This window comes from Melitaea cinxia, chromosome 27 (genome assembly GCF_905220565.1).
Source record: "Melitaea cinxia chromosome 27, ilMelCinx1.1, whole genome shotgun sequence".
Taxonomy (NCBI): domain Eukaryota; kingdom Metazoa; phylum Arthropoda; class Insecta; order Lepidoptera; family Nymphalidae; genus Melitaea; species Melitaea cinxia.
Window position 1 is genome coordinate 9,583,227 of NC_059420.1, and position 25,370 is coordinate 9,608,596.

Sequence of the window (25,370 nt, forward strand, 5' to 3'; positions counted from 1 at the left end):
GTTTTGCTATAGGCGCATATAAATCTTCATTATAGTCTTGTTCAAAGCCTTAGCTACCAATCTCGCCTTGTAGTCATTTCCTTTTTTTTTTAAACCCACATAGAGCTGATTACTTCTTTTCCTTCCGGTACTGTCTCTATCTATGTCTGTTTAATTCTGTAATAAATTGTCATATACTTTATTTTAGTATGTAATTTCGCAATTTGACGATAGATGTCGCTGTACGCAATTAAATCGCGCTAACGTTTTGTTCAACGGTGTGCATATATGGGTTTCCATACAAAATTGTATCGCCTTTATATTCAAATAAATGGTCATCACCTTGAAACGGCGTATTTATACTGTAAATCCCGTAGTAATAGTGTAATGTTTTTGGACGTGTTGTACATTGGTCCTTTATCGAGCTGGATATCACTCGGGAAGACTCGATGACAATTACGTGTACGCAAGAGCTCCGACACAGGAATAGATTGTTTCTGATGGAATATATGAAGAACCGAAGAAGCACATGAAAAGCAGTTTGAAGACATCCACCACCAGAGGGCGCTACTGGTGGCATAAGGACTGGACTTTGCAACATCAGCGGAGCATTGCGGTTCAGTTGCAGCGAGTAGTTGGCGGTACAGGGTACAGTCGGTGACAAGTACAGTGAGCAACAAAGTGTTCAGTGTTTAGCAGTGTGAGTGAAAATAAAACTGTAAGTACTTTTAACTATTTAAATTCAGAATTAAAGTGATAAATAGTGAAAATATTAAGTAAATCTTGGACTTGTAAAATTAATTTAAAGTTAGTTTGGACTTAGAATAATTCTGCAAAAAGTGATGGTACGGGGAACCTATGTCTAATTTCATCCAGACTAATTAAATGTTAAAACACATACAAAAATTTCTAAAATTTGAACTTAGAATTATTTTGCAAAAAGTGTAGTACGGGAAACCTATGCCCGATTTCATCCAGAGTAATTAATTGTTTTAAAGACTTAGAACGATTTTGTGAAAGTGTAACTTAGAAAAATTTCGAGAAATATTTCAAGAACTTTGAAGTGTTAGATTAATAATAATTAAAAATTGTGACAATTAATTTTAAGATATATTGTTTATTGACTTAACATTATTTTGATTATTGTAAGAATTACTATTTAAATATATAATATGGAAACGTTAATTAGATTGCAAAAAGATATCGCCTCAGCAATAAGTAGAAGTAGAGTTAATTTTAAAAAGTCTCCAAAGGAGCGTCTAACATTTACATATGTAGACGCTCGCCTTGAAAATTTAGAAACGCAATGGCTTTCATTTAAAGACACTCATAGAAAACTTGTAAGTCAATTTGATACAGAAAATTTAGATAGTTCAGATTATTTTGAAGATGATACATATGATTTGACGGAGGAAGCCTATTTAGAATATAAGTCGATATTAAAGGAAACGTTGAGGGGTTTGCAATTAAATGATAAGAATAATGTTGGTTTACAAATTAACGATTCAATAGGTCAAAATAATTTAGTAAATGTACGATTACCCAAAATTACAATTCCTACTTTTTCTGGAAATTATATAGAATGGACTTCCTTCCGCGATTTATTCATTTCTTTGATCCATAACAAGGCTTCATTAGATAATGTTTAAAAGTTGCACTATTTAAAATCACATCTCTCTGGTGAAGCAGAAGAACTACTACGTCACATACCTATTACTAGTTCAAATTACAATTTATGTTGGGATCAATTGGAAAATCGCTACAATAATAGAAGGTATATTATTAATTGTATTCTAAAGAGGTTTATGAGTCAAAGAAATATTGTTTCAGAATCGTCTCAGTCGTTAAGAGAATTATTAGATAATACCAATGAGTGTATGAATGCTTTGAAAAATTTAAATTTAAATATAGACAACTGGGATGTTTTAATAATTTACATTTTATGTCTTAAATTAGATACTGAATCTAGGAGGCGATGGGAAGCTAAAGTTTGTAATTTAACACAAGAATTGCCTACTATAGATCAATTTAAATTATTTTTAGAACAAAGATATAGATCTTTAGAATTTTGTGATAATAAAAATTCAAAGCACTGTAATAAGAATGTCACTGCTAAAACATTCCATGTAACTTCTACTGCTTGTCCTTATTGTAAAGAAAGTCATAATAATCAAGTCGTGTTATTTTCCTTTAGTTGGTTGAGCTCTTTTCACATGGCCTCTTTCCAGTACGGTTTTTGTTTTTCTTCTGTGTGAGTGGGCATTTTCTCGAATTAGGGCTGATTTCACCGATGAAAATAATCGCGATTAGTTCGACGTAAACTCGGTTTACGCGTTTAACGGAGTTTAGAGTTCAAAATTGCATTTCACCAACATAAACTAAACGCAGTTAGAGAATAACTGAGTTTAAATTCTGAACGGCCGATTTTTGGCGTTAAGCTCTGTAAACGCGTTTTGTTTAGAGCTAAAAACAAATACTTGTCATATGATATACTCTTTGATACTCGAGTTCATAGTAGTGTAATATTATAATTATAAAAGCGTATATATATAAGGTAATTCAAAGATGGAAAAAGCATTGTCACTAGCTTTTGAGGAAGACGAAGAGGATGAGTGTATTCTTTGTCGCGCAAGGCGCCCGAGATGGATACGTGAGAGAGAAGAACACTTCGACACTCTTGATGATCAAGACTTCGTAACAAGATTCCGTCTCACGAAGTCAACAGTCCTGTCTGTACTGGAGTCTATTGAGGATAAATTAGAGTTTCCGCTGCGTCAGCGGCAGCAGCGTCTTCGGTGCGACAAAGCCAGCCCTGCGGTCACCAATCCGCCTGACCAGAGTGGTGACTATGGGCAAAACACATGAGTTCACGTTATTTTGGCGTAAACTTGTGGAGGCCTCTGTCCAGCAGTGGACTGTGATAGGCTGAAATGAGGCTTATGAAATCAAAGGCAGCTAAGTCCAAGTCAGTCAAATTCTCAGGAACCAAAAAAAACCGTAAATATTGTCAAGTTAACGACGAATTCAATATTTTAAAATCAGATTTATAAAGATATAGAACATTATTCATAATATGAATTAAAAATAATAAAACTCATTCTATATTTGAGTCTAGAGTGAAAATAAAATCGCACTTAGCTGTATTTGATCCTCACTAATGGACTTAGCTGTATTTGATTAAGAGCTACTGGATATAGCTGAGTTTGATAACGACAGCCGCCATTTTTGTGTGCTTCGATTAGTGATGTTCATTTCAATTCGATAAAGTAAACACAACAATATTTTGACACATTTTAATAAATTTTTAAAATAATCAACATAACTACCTACATATCTAGGAACTATTATTTTCATTATACCACAGATTACTAATAAGTTACTACTATACTCTTAAATCTGGTGACTCTTCTGCCATTGCTTCGCACAAACTTTCCTCTAAATCATTATTTCCTTCCGAAGTTGGCCCTCTAATAATATCTAAATAAAATTTTAAATCGTCTCTTTCTTTCCAGTCCAATCCAAAATGCTTTTGTAACAATTTGTCAACGTCGGTTATTTTCGCACGCGTCACAGGTGCTCCCAATGAAATTGTGGTAGGTCGAAGCATGCTTGTGTTTTGACCGGTTTTACACACATTTAAAGATTTACTTAAATTACTTAAATAAAAAAGCTCGCCGCGGATAAGTGTGTTTCTCGGCGTCTTTGATCTTTTTATAACAAATCTCTTGCATTGCGTTATTTTGAATGGCCATTTTGCTGTCGGTTTAAAAACCTTTTGAGTGGCGCTTTTGAAGTCGAATATTTCAATATCTCTTAGATTCGTGACCGTCGCATAACTGGAAATAACGTTGCAATATTCTTCTGGTTGTATGATTACTTCTTGTTTCTTTATGACCTTTTCTATGTTACCGAAGACTCTGTCTGGAGGCATAAAACTATGTCCGGTTATGGGAAATATTATTTCAATACTTTTGACGGTCGTGTGGTCCAATAGCCATTTAGATAGCATTATGCTATTTTTGTTTTGGCCACCACATCCGTCGGCAAATAAGCGTATGACGGTGATACCTTCTAAATTAGTTTTGTTTAATCGATCATAAACGGCTGATGATATCTGATTAGCTGTTTTACCAAATTCGTTTTCAGTCCAGATGTAGGCGAAGGTTGTATCCTTGTTAAGTTCGTCTTTAGAGGATCCTTGTACAATGGTAAAATTATATAGGTAAAATTGTCGACTATAATAAGCGCTCTGGTCAGGAATTCGAGGTAGTGGACTGTTTTTTTGACAGTCAAAGGAAAATGTTATCATGTCGTCTTTTTTTTCCTGCATCATTTTGAAGAACGCCTTTGCTCGTAGTTTATGCACTCTCAGTGACGTCATGAGTTCATTTTTCTTGGCTGGATCGTTTTCTGCTTCAATTTTCTCGTTTAATGCTATACAAGTTAAGCAGACGTCAGTCTTAGGGTTACCGAAACCCAAATTAAACTCTCTATTAAAAATATGGCGAAAGTATGATTTTTTTACAGGAGACTGAGGATTTTCATCTTTAAACATGTTGTACAGCTTGTTAATATTCAAGTCACTAGATAAATATTTGCGTTCTTGAGTAGCCGAGCGACAATAATGCGACTCTATGCATTTTAGTTTCATAATATATTCACAAACTGATTTCTTCTGATCTTTATATTTATTTATCTTGTGGTTACCGCCCCGTCGTTCCTTGGCAATCTCTCCTGTATAAAATAAATGTTTCAAAACATACTCTACACGATATTTCGTAATGCCAAGTATTTTCAAAAATGCTTTCTGGCAAACAGGAACAAACTCATGGCGTTCTCTTATAATATGATACTTGATATTAAAGTCTCTACCATATCTTTCATTTTTGGTAGGACGCCTTCTTTTGATCTTCTTGGCTTTACAACACTTCAGTATCAATGCATCTTGTATGCTCTTTTCACTTGTGAAATAAAAAGAGCGATGGAACTTTATAATGTCAGACATTGTCAAAGTAGGACATTTTAGTTTTGTACTTTTATGTGTACAAATTATTCGTTCTGGTGCTTCCTTTGGCATGTACCTGTAAAACAAAAATTCTATGGCTGTAGTAGTACTAGAGAGCTTGAGCATCATGCACTATTTTAAAAGCGCGGAAAAGTATACGTCTACCTTTACATACACGACTTTATCCTGTTTAATAATAGTGTTTATGTTTTCTAATAGGTTGTAAGAATCCAAGAAAATACTTTGTCTTTGCAACGTTTAGTAAATTTAATATTATAATATCGGAATAGTATGTATCGAATCAGTCACATCACTAACCTCATTTTCTTAGCTATGTTAGCCTTCCATTTCTCGGGGTTTTTTGTCCTTTTACGAGCCTTGCCCGCACTTGCTGGTGTTACTAGGACCTCCATGGGTATCAAAACTCGTGTTTTAATACAGAATTAATCACGCTATTTAAATAAATCCACAAGATATTAGCCAAAAACTGGACTTAACGTGCACACGAAATGTATGGCGGCGGTCATGATGAATCTTATAAATCCTGTGCTCTGATTGGCCGGCGTGACTCCTAGCTATATTTGATCCTTTTTGGTTAAAACGTAGCTGTTTTTGATGCCAACATAAGTTATCGAATTGAATTTATAGGAAGTTTAGCTGCATTTACTATTAAAATGAAGATATCAAAACGTGCGTAACTAACTAAAGCAGATGGCGCCATAGCTAACTCATTTTACGAATGTATGGCGCTTAGTTGCCTTTGATTTTATAAGCCTCAAATGATAGTTTCCGTCAAATATGAATCACAGTGTATCCCCAATCAACAGATTGTTATGTGCTCTGCGTTTCTACGCAACAGGATGTTATCAAATGACTGCCGCAGATTTAGGTGGATTCAGCACTTCTACTGCGCATAGAATTGTGCACAGAGTGAGTGCAGCTATTGGCTCTCCGGCCTCGCCAAATCTTCTTTCCAGAATTACCAGATAACATTCGCCAGACACAAATCGAATTTTATAAAATGGCTAGATTTCCTTATGTGATAGGTACTATAGATTGTACTCACGTGAAGTTTATTAGATCACCAGGTGGACATAATCCTGAAATTTTTAGAAACAGAAAAAACTATTTTTCTCTGAATATTCAAGCCATTTGCAATGCCAACTTAGAATTTACTGATGTGGTTGCTCGTTGGCCAGGGAGTACACATGATTCGTACATTTTTAATAATTGTTATCGAAGAGCAATGTTCGAACAAGGCCGATATGGAAATGGTGTTCTTGTTGGAGATGCGGGCTATGCTTGCAATAATTATATTATGACTCCATTAAAACAGTGCAGTACTGCTGCTGAAAATTTATACAATGAATCACAGATAAGAACACGGAAATGTGTAAAAAGGTTTATAGTGTTTGCAGTGGGATGTTAATATTAAAGCACAATTTCAACACTATCTTCTGTCTTTATTGAATTAACGTTTTTAATAACATAAACAAATAATAATAGCAGTATATAATATGCACAAGAAAAAAACACCATAGTCACAGAAGGAGAAAAATTATTGATAGGATGATACAGTTCGTAAGCTAGAAGCACTATAAGATATTTAATAATACGAGCAATAGGTTGTAAGCGACACGGGCTTCGCGCGGGAGTGCGGATCCGGACTGAATGGCATCGAGCCGGCCGCTCGTGCGCCGCGTCGTGTTCAAGCGATATATTTTTTATTCCAAATATGCGTATAATAAAATTGTTGATGAGTATGATGTGTCTGTGTGTAAATAATTAATTAATAATAATTTTATATAAAATATAGAAATATAAAAGATATTTAAAGATATGTAATAAATAATAAATATACATAAAAGATAAACAATATGTTTTAAATGTATATTATTTAATTTATTACTAATAATTCATATTTAAGTAGGCTACAGGTTGTTTGGTGTATGGAAAAGACGTTTTCCGAGCATGGCAATTGGACTGGGAGTTTCACTACAAAATTCATTTCCAATTATCATTGCCACAGCTGTCTTGCACAATATTGCAAGAAGTGGTGAATCTACACCTCCTAATGATAATACGATAATGAATCCAGTTTCCTGGGAAGCTGTCTTAGCTCAGGGCAATATAAATAATGCAAATGTGGATGCAGTAACAATTCAAAGAAACAATCCAACTCATAGAAGGCGCAATGAAATTATAACAAACTATTTTTCACAACTAGCAAGATAAGTTAGTTTGTGTTAGAGTGGATTGCTATAGTTACATATATTTAAAGATTATTTACCTTACAATATTATTCAAGTATCTTTGTATTAATTGTTTATATAGTTAATATTGTTTTTGTTTTAAAAAAATACTCACTTGGTTTTTTTTTTCTATTCTTTTTTTGTGTTGTTATATTTAAGTTGTAAGAGTGTATTTCAGTTTTATTACATTTGTTTAAATTTATTTAAATTAGTGATTAAGCTCACCATGTTTTAAATGTTATTGTATCATAGACTTAAGTTTTCTCATGTAAGTGAATGATTATTGTTCTTATGAGAAATAAATTGATCTTAAACCTCATATTATATATCATTATTAATACTCTATGAACAAATACTTGACAGAATTAGATATATAAAAATATTGTTTTTTTTTTGTTTCTATAATAATAATAAAAGTTAAGAACTATATGTACTTAAATAAATTTTATTTGAGTTCAGGCGAGGAGGCTGTCATGATGAATGGATAAAATAGTAATATTTGTCAAACATAGGTTTATTAAAATAAAATAAAAAACAATCTGTAATATATTTATTGGAGTTCTCAGGGAAGTGAACATAAGGTGCCAATCAAAATACCAATTGTAAATTCATGCGATATTTCAATCTTATATTAGATTAGATCTTCCTCAGGCATCTTTATTGTGGTATTTAATTGACATCTTTAGAAATATATTGCTGTTATACATAATTATATACTACTTTCCTGTTAATTGTTTTGGAAAAAAAGAAAATTTTGTTTAAAAATAATTAGAAAGTAGTATATAATTATGTATAAGAGCAATATAATTGTAAAGATCTTAATTGAATATCACAATAAAGAAGCTTGAAGAAGATCTATAATATAAGATTGAAACGTCACATGAATTTACAATTGGTATTTGATTGGCACCTTATGACCACTTCCCTAAGAACTCCAATAATATCAATAATGAATGGACGCAATGACAAATAATGATAATTTGTAATATTAGTAAAGACAAAACAATACTCCAACATCATTATAATTTTTTTAATTGCATCCAAAATTTTTAATTTTATTTTCTCCTGCTTAGTTTTAAATAATTCTTGTTTTAAAATCTCTTTTTCTTTTTCTTCCTGTATTCTCAGAATTTTCATTTTTATTTTATGCTCCTCATCAGCATGAACATTGATTGGCCTTTAATAAGGTCTTTATCTTTTATTTTATTAAGTCAGGGGTTCCTGATTTGTCTAGAAACGCTGGCCTTCTGCGACTTGTTGTTGCAGCGGAAGCTGCCACACTTGGTGTTTGAGCCCTGCAACATAAATTAAATATTGTTTTTCATTGAAATAAACAAAAAGAAAAAAATTCCAACGAGTCAGTAAGGGTTATGTAGTACTAATGCCAGCTTCAAACGGAAACCGGAATCAACTAACTACAAAAAAGTGTAATGAATCCCGTTTTGTCACAAATCTTCGCTGGGTAGTTGAGTGGGTTCATGGTGTAATAAAACAAAAAAGCCGACTTCTAGACCACACATTTGACAACAGAATGCTTCATGAAATTGGAACCTTGTATAATATCGCAGCATATTTACTTAACCAGTTTGGAAAACCTGTCACTATTGATAGTGAGATCTTTAAAAATAATCGATCGTATGAAAAGTCTCAAAAATACAGATAATACGCTAGCAACAGAGGTTGAAGAAAATGGATGGTTGAGGAAGAAAATCGTATTTCAACGCCTAAACAGTCATGATTTATCTGACTTTCCACAACTAGATGAGACTCAATTAAAATTATTTTTTACTGGATCGTATCAATACAGTCAAGCAATTGCCTATCTACATATAGATTTTGTTAAAGATGAATCTAATATTTTGAAACTTTGTGTGCGGTCAAGACATATAGCACGAAAATCTTACAAGTGTTTTATTGAATATATTCCTCAAATGGACGATTGTTATGGAATCACTAGGAATTTTTGTGAATGCCCAAATGGACGTCGCACGATAGGATGCTGATCCCACTTGGCGGCAGCAATTTATTATTTATCACTTGGACGGTATCAGTCGCGTATTCCACGCCATCTATCTAGCGATTGGTAGAAAAATTTACAAATAAATATTATATTGCAAGAGAAAATTTTTTTTTTCATAATTTGAAAAAAAAAAATTGTTTGAAAAACTAGCGCGTTCAGAGGTGTGGTAACTTTGGGAAATGTTCCTCTTAAGACGGTGATTTCGTTATCAAATTTTTGAGATATATTGCCCCAGGGGCATCTGACCCGTGCTTATACTGTTACACTCTGTTCACGGATGTCCGATACTAGTCCAGTTTAGCACTTTACAAGTTCGAAAGATTTAAAAAAAAATTGCATGAGGATTATTGTATATATAGTTATGTTGTTTAATTTTAATTTTAATGTATGTTTGATTGTGTTTACTTTTATATTGTTATTATTATTATTATTATTGTTTAAATTGATCATGGTATATCGTGTGTTTTTGATTTCGGATTTTATTCGGAGAATTCGCCTTGCCCCGTCAATCCAAGTCATTTTCTCCAATATCTTCCCAAGTACCGGAAGGAGCCCGATCGGACGATACGACTTGGGAGTCGTGTAAGTGGTCTTCCCCGGCTTGCGGAGGAAGATCACCGTGGCCAAGGCCTAGGAAAATAGTGGATTTCAATGCATTTGTTGAAGATACACAAAAAGGAGTCCGGGTCCAGTTCAATTGCGTGCAGACATATATCGACAGTAAAACCGTCCGCACCTCGGGCTTTGGGGGTCAAAATTCGCTTACGTCAGATGAATTTACATGAGCTGGTGGATTATTTCGTAATATTTCAGATAACTCCGATAGCGGTAAGTTGTTCTCGCTCGATGACGACTCACAATCATCGATCCCAGGTGCCTCAGGTTGCTGTTCACAATCAGATTCCGAATCAGTGTTGTGTTCACTGCGAACGTACTCACCATCTTCACTATTAGAGTTGTGTTTGTCATCCATTTGTGGGCATTATGGCACTGATAGACTGACCAATATCTTGTTCATCGTCACTCTCGTCATCTTGTTGGAGCCAATATTCCACAGCGGAATCCGCCTAGTCTTCATTCAAATTAACCAATTTATATTTCAATATATATATATATATATATATACATCCAGATACATTTTTGGCGTCAAGCACAAACTGCGTTATTACGACGTCCCTCAGTTTTGCTTACATTTTATTTTTATTTTTTTTTATTTTTTTTTTTTCTTTTATTTAGGAACAAACAGTTGCATACAATGTAATAAAAATACATTTATGATAATAATTTTAAACCTATAGCTCCCTGAAATACCATACAAAATAAAAAATAAAATAAAATATGAAACTTGTACAGCTAGATTGTTACATTTTTAAAAGAAGAAAATATTTTATTCATTCAATACTCTAATTAGATCTCTTTTAAAGATTTTTTTACTCATACCAAATATATCTATATCACTTAATCTATCATTATACAATTTACATGTACGTCGTATGAAACTATTGGCGGTGTAGCGTGCCCTACTTTTAGGTATTGTAAACAAATCCTTTTTGCGGACACTTCTTTCTTGCCTGCGAGGAATGCGGAAGTAGATATTAGAAAGCAGAAAAGGGGCATCAACCATATTATTCAGAATCTTAAATAGATAAATTGCATCGTTACAGTCTCGCCTTTCAGCAAGGCCTGACAGCTTGTGTACTTTTAAAGAACTGCTATAGTCTATATAATTATTGCCAACTCTATACTCTAACGACTTAAGAAATTTCTTTTGCAATCTCTCTATTTTCTCTACATGTACTTTTTGATAAGGATTCCAGACGCAGCTAGCAAATTCTAAACGACTACGGACATAGCTGTTATATAGAATCCTATAGGTGAAAGCACTTTTAAATGGTTTACCCACACGCAAAATGAAACCTAAAAATTTATATGCCTTATTTAAAATATTTTCAATATGAGATATGTAACTTAATTTAGAATCTAAAATAACGCCAAGATCCCGGATTTCATTAACTTTTGACAAAACATTATCGCATAACTTATAATTTTTATGGATGGGATTTTTTTTACGAGTGTATGTTATTGCAAAGCACTTGTTTATGTTAAGGAAGAGACTATTATTATGGCAATAATCAACGAAACTATTGAGATCTTCCTGTAAAAGATCCGAATCATTGGTATCTTGAATAATCCTAAATATTTTAGTGTCGTCGGCATACATTAATACCCTAGAGTTACTGATTGAGTCAGAAAGATCATTAATATATAAGGTAAATAACAGCGGACCTAAATGCGAACCCTGTGGAACTCCAGAGGGTATATCCTTATACCGAGAACGATGACCCGATATTACAACAGCCTGACTACGATTTCTTATATAAGAAGATATCCAACGGAACAAATCTCCGTGGATTCCGAGATGGAAAAGCTTTGAAAGCAAAGTATTGTGACAGATTTTATCAAACGCTTTAGCAAAATCAGTGTAAATGGCATCAACCTGAAGATTTCGATTCATGGCTTCAGTTACCATTTCAGTAAATGATAATAAATTACTTTCAACGCCACGACCCCTGCAAAAACCATGCTGATTTATTGAAAGCACTCGTCGTACTGCATTGAATATCTTAGCAGCTATGATCTTTTCAAGTATTTTACCAAATTGACACAACTTAGATATAGGACGGTAATTGACAATATCTTGTGTTATACTGCCTTTTGGTATTGGTGTTATCCAAGCATTTTTCCATAAAGATGGAAAGCAACCCTCGCTCAAAGATCTCTTAAAAATAAGAGTAATTGGGAGAGTTAGTCCGCTGGAGCATTTACTGATAAGTAAAGGATGCACACGGTCAGGACCAGCACCTTTACTAACATCTACATTTTTCAACTCTTTATACACTAGATCTTGGGTAATATCAAGTGAGCTTATTTCAATGACTGTGTTTTTAGTTGTATCTAGGCATACAGTTGAATTACCCAATGGCTTCTCAAAAACGGAATAGAAATGTTCATTAAAAAAATCGCATATCCGCTGTTCATCTGACGTCGTTACTCCCTTGTAAGTCATAGTCCGTGGCAGACCCTTAGAGGCTTTTATTGTTTTTATATATGACCAGAAGAAGTTAGGATGTGATTTAATTTTATTTTCTGCATAACTAACATAATCTGTAAAACATTTAATTTGCATAGATTTGGCACGTTTCCTTAAAATTTTAAAACTTTCATAATCAAGTGGATTTTTATAAATTTTCCATTTTTTGTGATATTTATTTTTTTCATTTAAAAGTTTTCTAAGAGGTTTGTTGTGCCACATTGGAAAGGAACACGATTTGTTTATTAATTTACGAGGAACAAATTTAGTAATTAAATCATCTAAAATGTCATAAAAAATCTTTACACAAGTTTCTACGTCAGACGAATCGAACAGTGTATGCCAATCAATATTTTTTAGTTGTGTGTTAATAGAGTCAAAATCACCAGCAGAAAAATTAAAAGTGTAAGAAGGTACTGATTTCAAAGGGGGTGTTAAATTAATCTCGAAATCTAATTCTATAGCTTTATGGTGTGCATCTTCAGGTAGTAAATATTCGATGGCGGCTGAAGTTTTACAATTAAAATTACTCATGACTAAATCTAAAATACGTTTTTTTGCATTAAGTACACCATTCGATTGAGTAAGTCCAGTAAAATTTAAGAAGTCATTCAATAATTCAACTGCGTAATTATTATTTTTATTTAGTAGTTTTTTGTTCGATGATGCATCACAATCAATCCAAATGGCATCAGAAATATTAAAGTCACCCGTTATCAAGAATAAATCATCTGGATGGTCGTTTATTATATGACTAGTCTTTTCAAAAAAGTCGGTTAGAGCGGCACGATAACCAGGACCATGTGGTATATAGACGCAAGCCATGTTAAGATATTTTCCATGATTGTTACACAATGGTATGGATATCCAAATGTACTCACAACAAGCAGGCGATGGTCCCGGCCAATTACGAAGCAATGGTTGCAGTTCATTGCGAATAGCCACAATAACACCACCGCCACGCGTCGTGACACTCTCAACGTGTGATCGGTCACAACGAAATATAGCATATCTAGCATCAAAAAATTCTCTGTCATAGAAATCTGATGTTAACCAGCTTTCGGTGATAAATAAGAAATCGTAGTCAACCTGAGCGACTTGACTTAAGAACTCGTACGACTTAGTCCGTAAGCCCCTAACATTTTGGTAGTAACCTAGCAGTGATTTAAAAGCCACCATCCCTTTAAATAATGAATATTTGAGTCTGATATATACTCATATACGGTATCCGCTCCTCGCAAGCAATAAGGATCAATTTTAAATATGTTTTCAACATTATTTACAATGGTAAAGCTACTGCAAATATAAGAGATACTTTGTTGCCTCAAAAAAAAGATAATACAAAGATATAGAAATGGTACAAGTGCTAACAATTCCTTTCTCCAGAAATAATATATAGATACTTGCAGCTCAAAGAGTCACTTCAATTTAGAGAGGTCTGATTGGCTTGAAATTAATATTACTTTAGAATGATCGTTTTTTCGCATTAATATTTTACAGTCTCTAATCCAAAGGTAGGAATACTGAAGGTCTGATTTCACTTGGCGGGCACGTCTCAAAAGAAGTTTATTCTGAGGGGTCAGGTGGTCGGACACGTAAATGTTGTTAGCAGGTCCAGAGATGCCGACGTCAACGGTTGTAAGTCCCCGCCTAGCACGAACTGCTGCCAAGAGTTTATCCTTACAAATGCGACGTGTGAACTTAACTACAATAGCGGATGGCCTAGAGTTTTTGGTCGGAGTCTTGCTGACGGAAGTATCGCTCACCTCAAATCGCCTCACCCTCCGAATGGCATCCACGTCGCGGTCGTCGATTTGAATTCCAACTTTACTACCGATAGTGTGCAGTATGGTATGAAGGTTCTCGCCGGATGTGATGGGTATACCTGAGATTTCGAGGTTGTTCATTCGTGCGAACTGGTCGTTTTTATTATTTTGCTCTTGAAGCGAGGTTATTGTATCTTTGGCAATATTCAGATCAACTTGGAGCTTTGAGACTAAAGATATCTTATTTTCAGTTACCGTCAGTCGGTCCTCTATTGCTGAAAACCTGGTCTCCATCTCGCAGAATTTGTCGTTGAGGTTCGCTATTCCAGTTGTCACTTGGTGGATATCATTTTTAATTGACGACAATTCAGCTCTAAGGGCTCTTATTTCCCGTAAGATGTCAAATTTATTGTCATCATTAGTTGAAGTATTACTTTTTTCGGTTACTGGATAATGTTGGCCATTCTGCTCAGACAAATCGTCGCAGGACATATCTACGTCGAGGAACTCAGTATTAAGGCATGACCTCGTCGGAGTCTCATCCCCTCTACCACTTCTACTACGACTTGTTATATTAGAACAAGACGGGCATTTCCATTTTCCCTGGATGTTACGTAAATTTGCGTTATATACGGATGCAGATATATTCAAACAAGCATAGTGGTAATTACCTTTACAGGCCATACAAGACAATTTTTCACCCTTATCAACTCTGGTGTTACAAGCAAAGCAGATCATTTCCCTTTTTTTATATTAAAGTAAAAAGTAAAAACGAAAACAAATAATAAGTAGCGCTGCAAAAGTGAAGTCGTCCTCTCGGAGGCAAACGTGTAGATGCCACGTCTGGCGAGCTCTAATCTTTGCCCAGTGACGCAGTGGTGACGCGACGGAACGTTAAGGCGAGCGCAGTTGATTATTATCCCTCCGTGTATCGCCCAAAGGCGAAACTCGCTTGCTGGACCGAGCGCAAATCAGATGTTCACGATACGGCGGTACACAAAGAAAAAGTTTTAAAATGTATATAAAATGTTCCTTTTTATCAACTTTTATACGTAGTTTTTCTAGCACTAACTTATACTTCGTTCACAAATAAGTTCACAATGAAATGAAAATCAATCACTAACACTTTGCCGCGAATAAACTAAAACTTTTTAATTAATTTATCAAGAGATCTTCGAATACTATCTTCTTTGTTTGACGGAACTTGACAGACGATGAAATATAAATTTATATGTTTTTTTTTGCGAATGTTGCTTATTTTTTTCATTTTAAATTCCATGGATTATATCAATTTCTTTTAATTTCTTTTTTGAGAATATTCTGCTTACAGTTGTGCCCAATCATTTATGAACTCCTTTCATGATACTTATGTTATTGCTTCCTCCATATATCCATATAGCCTCACCTAATGCACCGATTATTTAGCGTCCTATCTAAGTAATGATGAAATGAGTGAGAAGTAAGCTGAAATGCGACGTTTGCCAGTTTTCTAGCAGGTAGGTATAATCATATATCGTTAACTTAAGAAATAATTCTAGTACGCTCGTTGAAATTTTAACATGTAACGGCCATAGGAACACCTCTAATTTTTCATCTTATAATAGCTCTCTTAATTTGCTGCAACATATATTTTATTCAGGCTTCTAACATTTTAATTATTGACGACGTAGCACATCATCAGAATAAAAATGAGGCCGAAAAGCTATTAAAAACAATATTGACTTATAAAACATAAGTATATCTTTTAAGTAGGTACCTAAATTAACAATAATTTATAGAGATAAGTCCTCCAGATCTTTGTAGCTTCCTTGTAGTCAAATTGCTAAGATCATTGCCTTATGTTGACAAACAATTTAAAATGTTTGACGTTGACGCTCGTTACAAAGAAACGGTCGGTTTATAGAAAAATATGCATCCATATAAATAAATTGTGGCAAACTTATGGTGAATTATAATAATTTTTTTGTTATAACGGATATAGTGAAGTGTGCTAATGTTCCACTCTCATAGTAAAAGTTGAGATAAGAGAACCGGCTCTAGTTTTAGCATTTAAGACGAGATTTTTTTATCGACGTCCCATGCCCATGCTAAATACAGATGATCAAGTACGGACGTCCAATAGGAAAACATGAACCTAAACCTTCCGCCGATCGATTGGGTCAAAAGCCAAAACAGCTGCAAAAAAACTTCGTATCCTTAATAACAGTATGCGTCAAACTAACGTCCGTATATGTGTTACGTATTGTGTAGCCTTTACCTTATATACGGACGTCATAAACCTGTATACCTACTATTTGAACCGCTACATATTCGACGTCCATGACCAAACCGTCACTAAACAAAAAACACAAATTTTCAGTAGGGGTGCTCAGTCACCAAATAAAAAATCATTGCAAAAATGTATTAAATGTAACAGAACCTTTGTTTTTTCAGATCCATAAGACTGCTACCCAGCCTGGCTTCCATGTGCATGCCAAAAAAATATAAATATGTATATTAACTTATAAAAATATTTTTATTTTTATGATAAAATAGTGTCACTTTTCCGTTTAAAATGTAAATTCAATAAAAAACCTGCAGGCGTTATGAAATTATTCATACTTAAGTGTCATATAATATTAATATATAGATTTTGAGTGTTGGAAAATAAAAATACAAAAATATCAAATCAAAACATTATATTGAATATTAATTGTTTTAGTCACCTATACCAATGACAACCTGACTTAAAACTAAAAAGTAAATTGTACTTCAAAGGCACTTTTCTCTTAGATACCACCAAGTGAGACTTATTAAACGCGTAATTCTAATCAGACTTTTTCTTTATATAAAAGTGTAACAATGCACAAAAAAAAAATCTCCTCGTACCTAACCTAGAGAGTGCATATTTTATATTATTTTTAGAGTAACGTTATACTCTAAAAACAATAAAAAATGTGCACTCTCTAGTTGTAACATTAATTAAATTTGCACCAGTATATTTGCTAGAAAAAAAATTAAACTTCAAAATTGTAACAATCTAACAAAGTAAAATATTTTATACCTCATAATGAGGTTACTTCAACAATAAAAAAATATGGGCACTCAAGTTGTAACAGTTAAATATACGTAATATTTTTGGACAGTCAGTCTATCATATGATGGTGGGTATACTTATTATAAATTTACTTAGATTAGTAGTCAGAAACTAGTGTAAATGATGGAAAATTAAACAAAACTTCAAAAAACGTAATTAAATAAAACCTCTAAAATTCTCAACTAGGTATATAAAATATAATTATAAAAAATATCACCAATCAAAAACTCAAAATATAAAAAATAATTACTTAATATCTATGCAGTTACTGAACATCTATAACTATACTTAATATCTATAACAGTAGATAAAAAATAATGTTCTATCCCTAGGAATAAAAAAAAAATATACATAAAACACGAATGAAGAAATTATCGGAGAACAGATAGATAATGAGTATGATAGAAATATACATTATAAGTTGTTGACGTGTTTCTCCTCCTACTTTCAAGCACATATGTCAAAGCTATATGCATGCTAAGTTTCATGCTTTCTTCCGGATGAGACTGTATTTCGAGCTGAGGAGCCGTACTACTGGACATGGAAAGCATAAGGTCGTTTGTTCTATATTGTATAGAGATTGTTCATAAAATCCGAGCTTATGCTTTTCATGTCCACTAGCATGGCTCCTCAGCTCAAAATACGGTCCCACCTGAAAAGGCATGAAACTTGGCATGCGTCTATCTTTTTATTATTAATATATTTATTAACACCTACATCAAGAGAAACTGGTGATGAAAATAGTTGAAAAAAGCTAAATGAAAAATTAAATCAACAAAATATGTCTATCATCATTATATTCTTATTGTAAAAATTTCAGTTAAATAAAGCCTATTTTTTCTTAAACTTATTAAGTTCCTAATGCAATACGGGGATCATTTGGTTTGCGAATAGAATAGACTTATTTTTTAGTATAACAATTTTGCACGTAAACTTTAATTTTTAGCCAGTCCTTATTTTGAAGCAGTTTTGAATATTTGTCTTTTAGTGTGTCACATTCAGCACGTTTCGGGGGTCTTTTATTTTTAATATGATCTTTGAAATATTTCGTCACAACATTTTTTTGTTCAGTAGTCCACGGGATAAGTGTCCTTTTTTTTGGTGGGATTCTTATTTGTTGTATCTTGTAATGGGACTTCTTCTGCAATACTTGAATGGTGTAATGGATTATTTGAAATATTACCCTCAGGTCTAGAAATAGGATCTTCATCTGTTAATTCAAGGTCAAGAACTTCTTCATTTTCTATCTCTTCTCCTACGATTTCTTCATTCATGTTTAAGTTTATTTCGTCTAAAGTTTTTCCTTGATATTTGTCTGCTTGTCCATCTTCCATCAATAATAACAATTTGGAGATTTTAGCCGTCTGATACACGTCATTTGGTAATCTATAATTATCCTTGTGTACATTTAAAGTGTGACCCATGAAAGTAGCAAGTTGTTCCAATTCTGATTCGTTCATGATAAATAATTGGGTCATTGTAGCTAAATGTTTGCGAAGCCGTGTAGAAGTAAGAGCCTTGTAATTTTTCACTCCGGATGCTTTAGCGTACTTTTCCAAAGTTTTATAGCCACAAATAGTTGTGCCACCTGCTTTTACAAACAACATATTATTATCATTTTCAATATAAAAATGTCTCACAGCTAAAATTTTTTGTATGTTATTTTGGTTTTCGGCACTAAATAAAACTGGAACTCCTCTTCCTCTTTTCCCACGGATTACAATCCTTTTCATTTGGTCAACTAGTATCTTTTCTGTTGTAGATAGGACTCTATCGAATTCCTCATATTTATTACTCTCATTCCCATGATTCATGTAATCACTCAATTTTACTCGTTGTAGTTCGCCTGGTCGCCGTCTATTAAGAAGAAGTACGCAACAATATGTTGACTCTATTAAATTATTAAATGCTTCTACATTCATATTTTTTTCATTCGACTGTGCCATACTTTCAGCTGCCTGTTTTGCTACTTCACACAGATAATCTTTAAACAACTTTAAATCGGAAGCTAACGGAACCATAGTTGTCTTATTCCATTTTTTCACATTGAGATCATCTGCTGCCTCGCTGGAAATATCATGCCTCCAGTTGTCTCCAATCAAAGAAGATATGATTTTTAAATCTGCTTGAACTCTAGCCGTATCAACCGTGGCTTCCATTTTGCAGCTATTTAATAACGCTATGCTACAACATTGTTTTACTGATGTCGCGATGTTCATTGCGTACGTTGGGGCACCAAATTGCCTTTTAGTTTCATCGTATCGGGCCACTGTTTTTGTAGCTTGTACCAAAGTGTCGTAATATTGGGGTCTTAACGCCTGTTCCAAGCTAACAATATGTGGTTTCAATTTAGACACTTCTACAAACAATTTTGCTAGCTCCCGCATTTTACACGACACAACTGTTGCAAAATGTTTTTCTCGGTGTGACCTCAAATATTGTGCTCCAAACATACAAATCAGTGAATCTCTTTTGGCAATTAATGAAATTTTATCGGGTTTCATCCTAGTAAACACTTCAACCTTTAAGTTTTTGTCAACTTGAACATTACGCAAAAGAAAATTTTGGGCGTGGACTTGAGCATTATTTGTCGGTAAATTATCATCACACTTTTTTACATGTTTCCAGAGAATTTTTTTAGAGTAAAATCCTAAGCACTTCGTGCACGGTAAATAGTCGGTCCTATCTGAAAAACGACTCCTTTTCATTGGTTTGAATGAGCTTTGGACGTTACTTATGTAATTACCTTTTTTTTGCAAATCTCTAAAAACCTTTTTACGGTTGGCGCTTCTTTTAGGTGCTGCTAATGCTTTTTGCACTTCAGGTTCCGCTGGATGATTACGGACCATATGTCTTGCAAAATTTAAAATGTAAGTTTCACAATAAAAACAAAAGTCGCGTTGACGAACACGTTTACCATTCTTTGATACCTCTTCTGACAAAGTTGTTTTATCTTGCGACAGTCCTTGTTCAGCTTCTGATCGAAATTCTTTCTCTATTTCGTCTTCTCCTTCTACATCGTCTTGTCGGTATTGTGTCGTGTTCTGTGTATTTCTTTTTAGGTTGTCATCAAATTGCTGTTTTTCGTGTTCATAGGAAACAAAAAACAAATATTATTAGAATATTTAAAACACGTGGTATCAGTTAATTTGACTGAAGATTGAATTCGCAATAAAATTAAATATGTATATTTAAATAATAAAATATAGTTTAAAAAATAATTTATTCACTATTAACCATAATAGAAACTAAAAGATCCATCTAATAACTATCCTGTAACGATAAACATCATATTTACCTTTTGTTCAGAGTAGGGTTGTTTAATATCCGATAGACTACAGTCTCGCATTACTTCATCATTATCTATGTCTTCGGATGTAGTACTAATTAAATTTTCACTCGAAGGATGATAAGATTCATCTTTATCATCGTCAGGCTCTTCAATATCACTCATGGCGTGCTCGAGTTGAGGGTGCAATTGATTTTTTATCGGTGTACTGGCACGTAAAATAGTATATTCTTTTACAGACTCAGAAAAATCGCCTTCGGGCCAAAATTTATCATCAATATTATTAAGCTTTTCATAACTACGTTTTGCAACAAATTGAACCACGCTGTCACCGTAATTACGTGAAAGACACCTGGTATTGTTAATTGCAGGTGTGGAAGCAGTTTGAACCACACTATCGTCAGCATGACTTGAATAAAGCGCAGTATCATTAATTGCAAATGTTGGAGTATATTGAACCTCAATGTCGCCAGCGTAAGTTGTGGTTTCTGGTGTTGGAGTAGTTTGAACCACATTATCACCAGAATTGCTTGAAAAGCCGTCAGTATGGTTTATTGTAGGTATTGGAGAATATTGAACCACACTGTCGCCAGCGTAAGTTGTAGTTTCAGGTGTAGGAGCAATTTGAACCACATTATCACCAGGATTACTTGATCTCTGTAATAAATAAATAAAAAAACATTACTAACACAATTATCACTCTCTAGGCCCCTAAATCATTTCATTCCAGATTCAGATTAATTCAATATTGCTTTAATTATCAGACAGTTTTAAATGTCAATATATAAAGTGGCTATGAACAGTAGTGCGTCAAACTAACGTCCGTATATTATGTCTTACGTATTGCGTAGCCTTTACATTACATACGGACGTCGGATAGCTGTAAACTAAACCTACTATTCATTGCGCTTCATACTCGACGCCCGTATATGATTATATCATCACTACATAGTATAAAACATGTCACTTCCCTGTTCGGGCCATGTCCCTACATATGCTTAGATCTTTAAAACTACGCAACAGATTAAGATGCGGTTTTTCTAAATAGATAGAGTGATTCAAGGGGAAGGTTTTTATGTGTAATTTATATGTACAAAAGTTAGGGTTCTATGTAAAATTTGATAAAACCGTGCGAAGCCGGGGCGGGCCGCTAGTACTTACATAAAAAGTCTAATTTATTTTTCTTAAATTTCATTGACACTTCAATTTAAAATTTTCAAATCAAATCAAAATCAGTCAATTGGGAATACAAAAATGAAATAAAAACGTAGTGAAGGAAATTCACGTATAATGTACAATACCTTTCGTTTTTACTACGTTTAGAGATAATTCATTCAATTCTATTAATATTATAAATGTGAAAGTTTGTATGTTTAAATGTGTGAATGTTTAAATATTTTGATGTTTGATACTCAATCACGCAAAAACGACTGAATAGAACTAGACAAAATTTGGTATACGCAGTTTATAATCTGGATTAACAAATAGGATAGTTTTTATCCCGGGGAAGTTAGGGACCATGCGGACGAAGTCGCAGGCAGAAGCTAGTGTCAAATAAACATAGCCAATACTTACCGTGCACGATGACCGTTTTTTTCTATCGGATTCTTTGTCATTAATGTTTTGTTGATGTCCTAAAAAAAGTCAAAGAAATATAAATACGTATAAGTTTTTAAAACTGTTTAATCCTAACGGTATGTATTAATTTACTAACCAACTTACATTTATAGAACATAGCCATAGCCAAACATGAAAGGTACAGTATAGTATTTCATGTATAATTACTCATTAATTATATAGGTAATAGGTATCTGATCCATGAAATATTATATATGTAATTATGGAATCTATATATGTACAAATCTACAGGTAGTAATAAAAAAAAATGCTTTTGTAATAAGTTACTACTATACCTAAACAACGCACATGATACACTCATCCAGTGGATAGTGATCGTATAATAAAAAGTTACAGGTATGGCAGAAAAGAGAACTACTCTGCAAGCACCAAATAATATTAAACCTATTATTCATATCCATTACGATGTGATTTGGCTTTCCAAAAGGACTTATTACAACTCCACAACAACAAGAGAACAATTCACTCGCAATATAAAATGTACCCTAGACCATGGCCATTTACAGTTGGATTCAAAAATATATTGTATATAGCTCTTATTTAGAAACATATCTATATCTGCAACGACAACCATTTTTTAGTATTGTCACTATTGATAAATTAATTGGATAATCCAAAAACACTGTATTTTGTCGTATAAAACCACCACTGAACAAGTCGCAACACTTAGGTTCGTAGGTATGTATATGTTATGTAACACTAACTTTGGCCTACACGGCTCAAATTTCACATTTTTTATTTCATGAGCATACATTCAGATACGACGCTAGACGCTATACATATACAAATTTCAACAGACAAGTAATAGACATACCAATGTGTCTATGAGACCAACTAAAATCACATAATAATAGTAAATAAAATCAAAACTTACCTGAAGACGAACGTAGTCCTTTGAATTGAGTTAATTTTAAAATCCTTGCACTACGAAGTCGTTGAAGACTCATTTTTTCATTTTAACTTTTATTTTATTTTTTTATTTTATTGTACTATTCAACCGAGCGTCAAATAAGCAGCGACACGTGCGTAGCAATTTCGGCAAACTGTTTTTAAATGATTTGTTTTTACTTGATTGAATATTTCAAAACCTTCAAATACAGTCCGTTTGGCAACGTCGCAATAGGACGCCAAATAATCGGTTGTATAGGAAGAGTTTTAGCAGAGTATACGCTCTGTCGATATACGCGCTAGACTGGCGCCGCACCGTTGGTGCGGGATTTCGCGGAAGTTTTAGTTATACAAATGCAAATATCTCAATGATTTTTTGCCTTCCGGCGATTTTTGTTATACAGGTAGCTAGAGCCAAAAGGACAATAGGGACATCGATTAAAAAAGTGGCGTCCGGTATGCGGACGTCTAAAGGAGGTGGACGCCAGTTTAGATGCATTTCGGCCCATGTGGGACGCCTAATTATTAGCAGGATGTATATATATACATACATACAGGTGTTTGGTGGCAAATTTATATTTTCAAACTTAAATAAAAAACGTAATAATTGATACAAAGTTTTATTAAGAGCATTGAACAAGAGAATAGAAATGCGCATTTTTTTTTTTAAACAGTATGTCATCCAGATGTCTTCCATCGAGTTGAACACTGTTCAAAACGGAGTCTTGTGTTCTGCGCCATAGACTGCAGTAAACTTGGTTCCAGACAACCTGTATTAAAATACACAATTTAAATCAATAATAATGAGAAATAAGCAACATTTGAAAATTGTGATAAATTAAAAAATTATTACATAGTACACTCGTATGAGTCCATGGGAACCACTCGACGTAATAAACTCACCAAATACGAGCAGCAGGCACACGTCCTCTTGCCACCGCGATACCGGCGTCACTGGAGGAAGGTACTGGGACGGGGGGGAAACTAGTCGCTAAAACTTTAAAATTATAGTAGTTTAAAATTTCAATGTGAGTCCAGTTGACTCAGGAAGTTAAGGGTTAACATGGTTTCTTATTAAATATGTGATCATATCCTGCTGTTTCGAAAAATGGCTTCTTTAGTAGGGTATGTCAAATATTTATTTTCTATCGAGTAATCTCGCATTTGTATGTAATCCAGATCATTCTTGTTTTTCGTAAAAAGCAAGCATTGCATATTTTACAATTTTTAAATATAATTCTTAATTTTTTAAAGATATATCCTGTCACATAAAAAAGAGCTTTAATCTTAGCAACTTGAATTTTGTTTTTAAAATTCAACATGATATGATCACTATTCATAATTACATCAAAATCAATTTCCAGAGGAGCACAAGATGCTTTATTATTAAAAAATAATCGTCCTACGGTATGAAACATACTGTCATTGCACATGTCTTTTCCGCAATTAGAACCTGCGAAGTGCACGCTATTTAAATTATTTATTAGTAGAGCAGCAAAGGAATTTTCAAATCCTGCACTCGTGAGATTAGTGTTTCTTGCCCCATGGCTACGACTGCCATAATTTTCTCCTTCTTTGTAAATCTGAGGCCCATCTTTTTCTTTTTAATTTATCTAAATTGCAGCTTTGTAAAAATAAAAGTAAATGCTGAAAACTTTTTTAATGCGGCTTGAAAAGTTAAATTTTGTAACAGGTTCAGGGCCTTTTCAAGTCTGCTGCTTTAAGATTCATTTGTTTTTTTTTTTGCAATCTTTTTATTTTTCTTATTAAAAGGCTAGTCTCAGAAGAGTGAATTAATTTATTTTTCTGCTTTCGCTTGTGGCCTAGAATATAAATATTAAAAGTTTACAGGTTTTTTATTGGACAGCAATAATAAAACTATAAAAACAAAAAGTTGACACATTTATACAGAGTAATTATCATTGGAAACTTGAATTAGTTCTTGAAAGGGATTATTATCAGTTATTTGCAACAAATTAGCAGTTAATAACATAACATAGCATGCCCCGCAAATGTAAAACCATCACCCAAAAATTAAGGGTTACTGAATTTAAGAATTACAATAGTAGTAAATAAAAGCTGATTGCACATACCCGCAGAAGTCATTGGCTGTTCTGTTACTGTTTTCTCAGTTACATGAACATCGTCGTTTTTAATACCACAGGTATCTTTCATACCAGCAGAAGTTGAAGGCTGGACTTCAAGATAGATAGAATAGATAGCAGCTTTGGTTAGTAATATCTCCCATTGCTTTTCTTTTCCGAGATCCTGGGATATAAGATATTGTTATTATGACATAAACTTATACAAAACAAATCAATTTAAAAATCTCCACATTAAACTAAACAAAAGGTAAGTATTATGAT

General features: G+C 33.5%; 2 long non-coding RNA genes across 2 annotated transcripts; one reads left to right on the top strand and one right to left on the bottom strand.

The window, feature by feature from the left end:
* The first annotated feature begins 15,362 nt into the window (after positions 1 to 15,362).
* Positions 15,363 to 16,923, top strand: LOC123667065. The gene is made up of 2 exons (XR_006745375.1): positions 15,363 to 15,609; positions 16,547 to 16,923. It is a non-coding gene; the product is annotated as an uncharacterized LOC123667065 (long non-coding RNA).
* Positions 16,924 to 22,083: 5,160 nt separating this feature from the next.
* Positions 22,084 to 24,132, bottom strand: LOC123667064. Its single transcript, XR_006745374.1, has 3 exons — positions 23,908 to 24,132; positions 22,991 to 23,774; positions 22,084 to 22,112 (listed from the first exon to the last, which is right to left on the bottom strand). It is a non-coding gene; the product is annotated as an uncharacterized LOC123667064 (long non-coding RNA).
* Between the last annotated feature and the right edge of the window lie 1,238 nt (positions 24,133 to 25,370).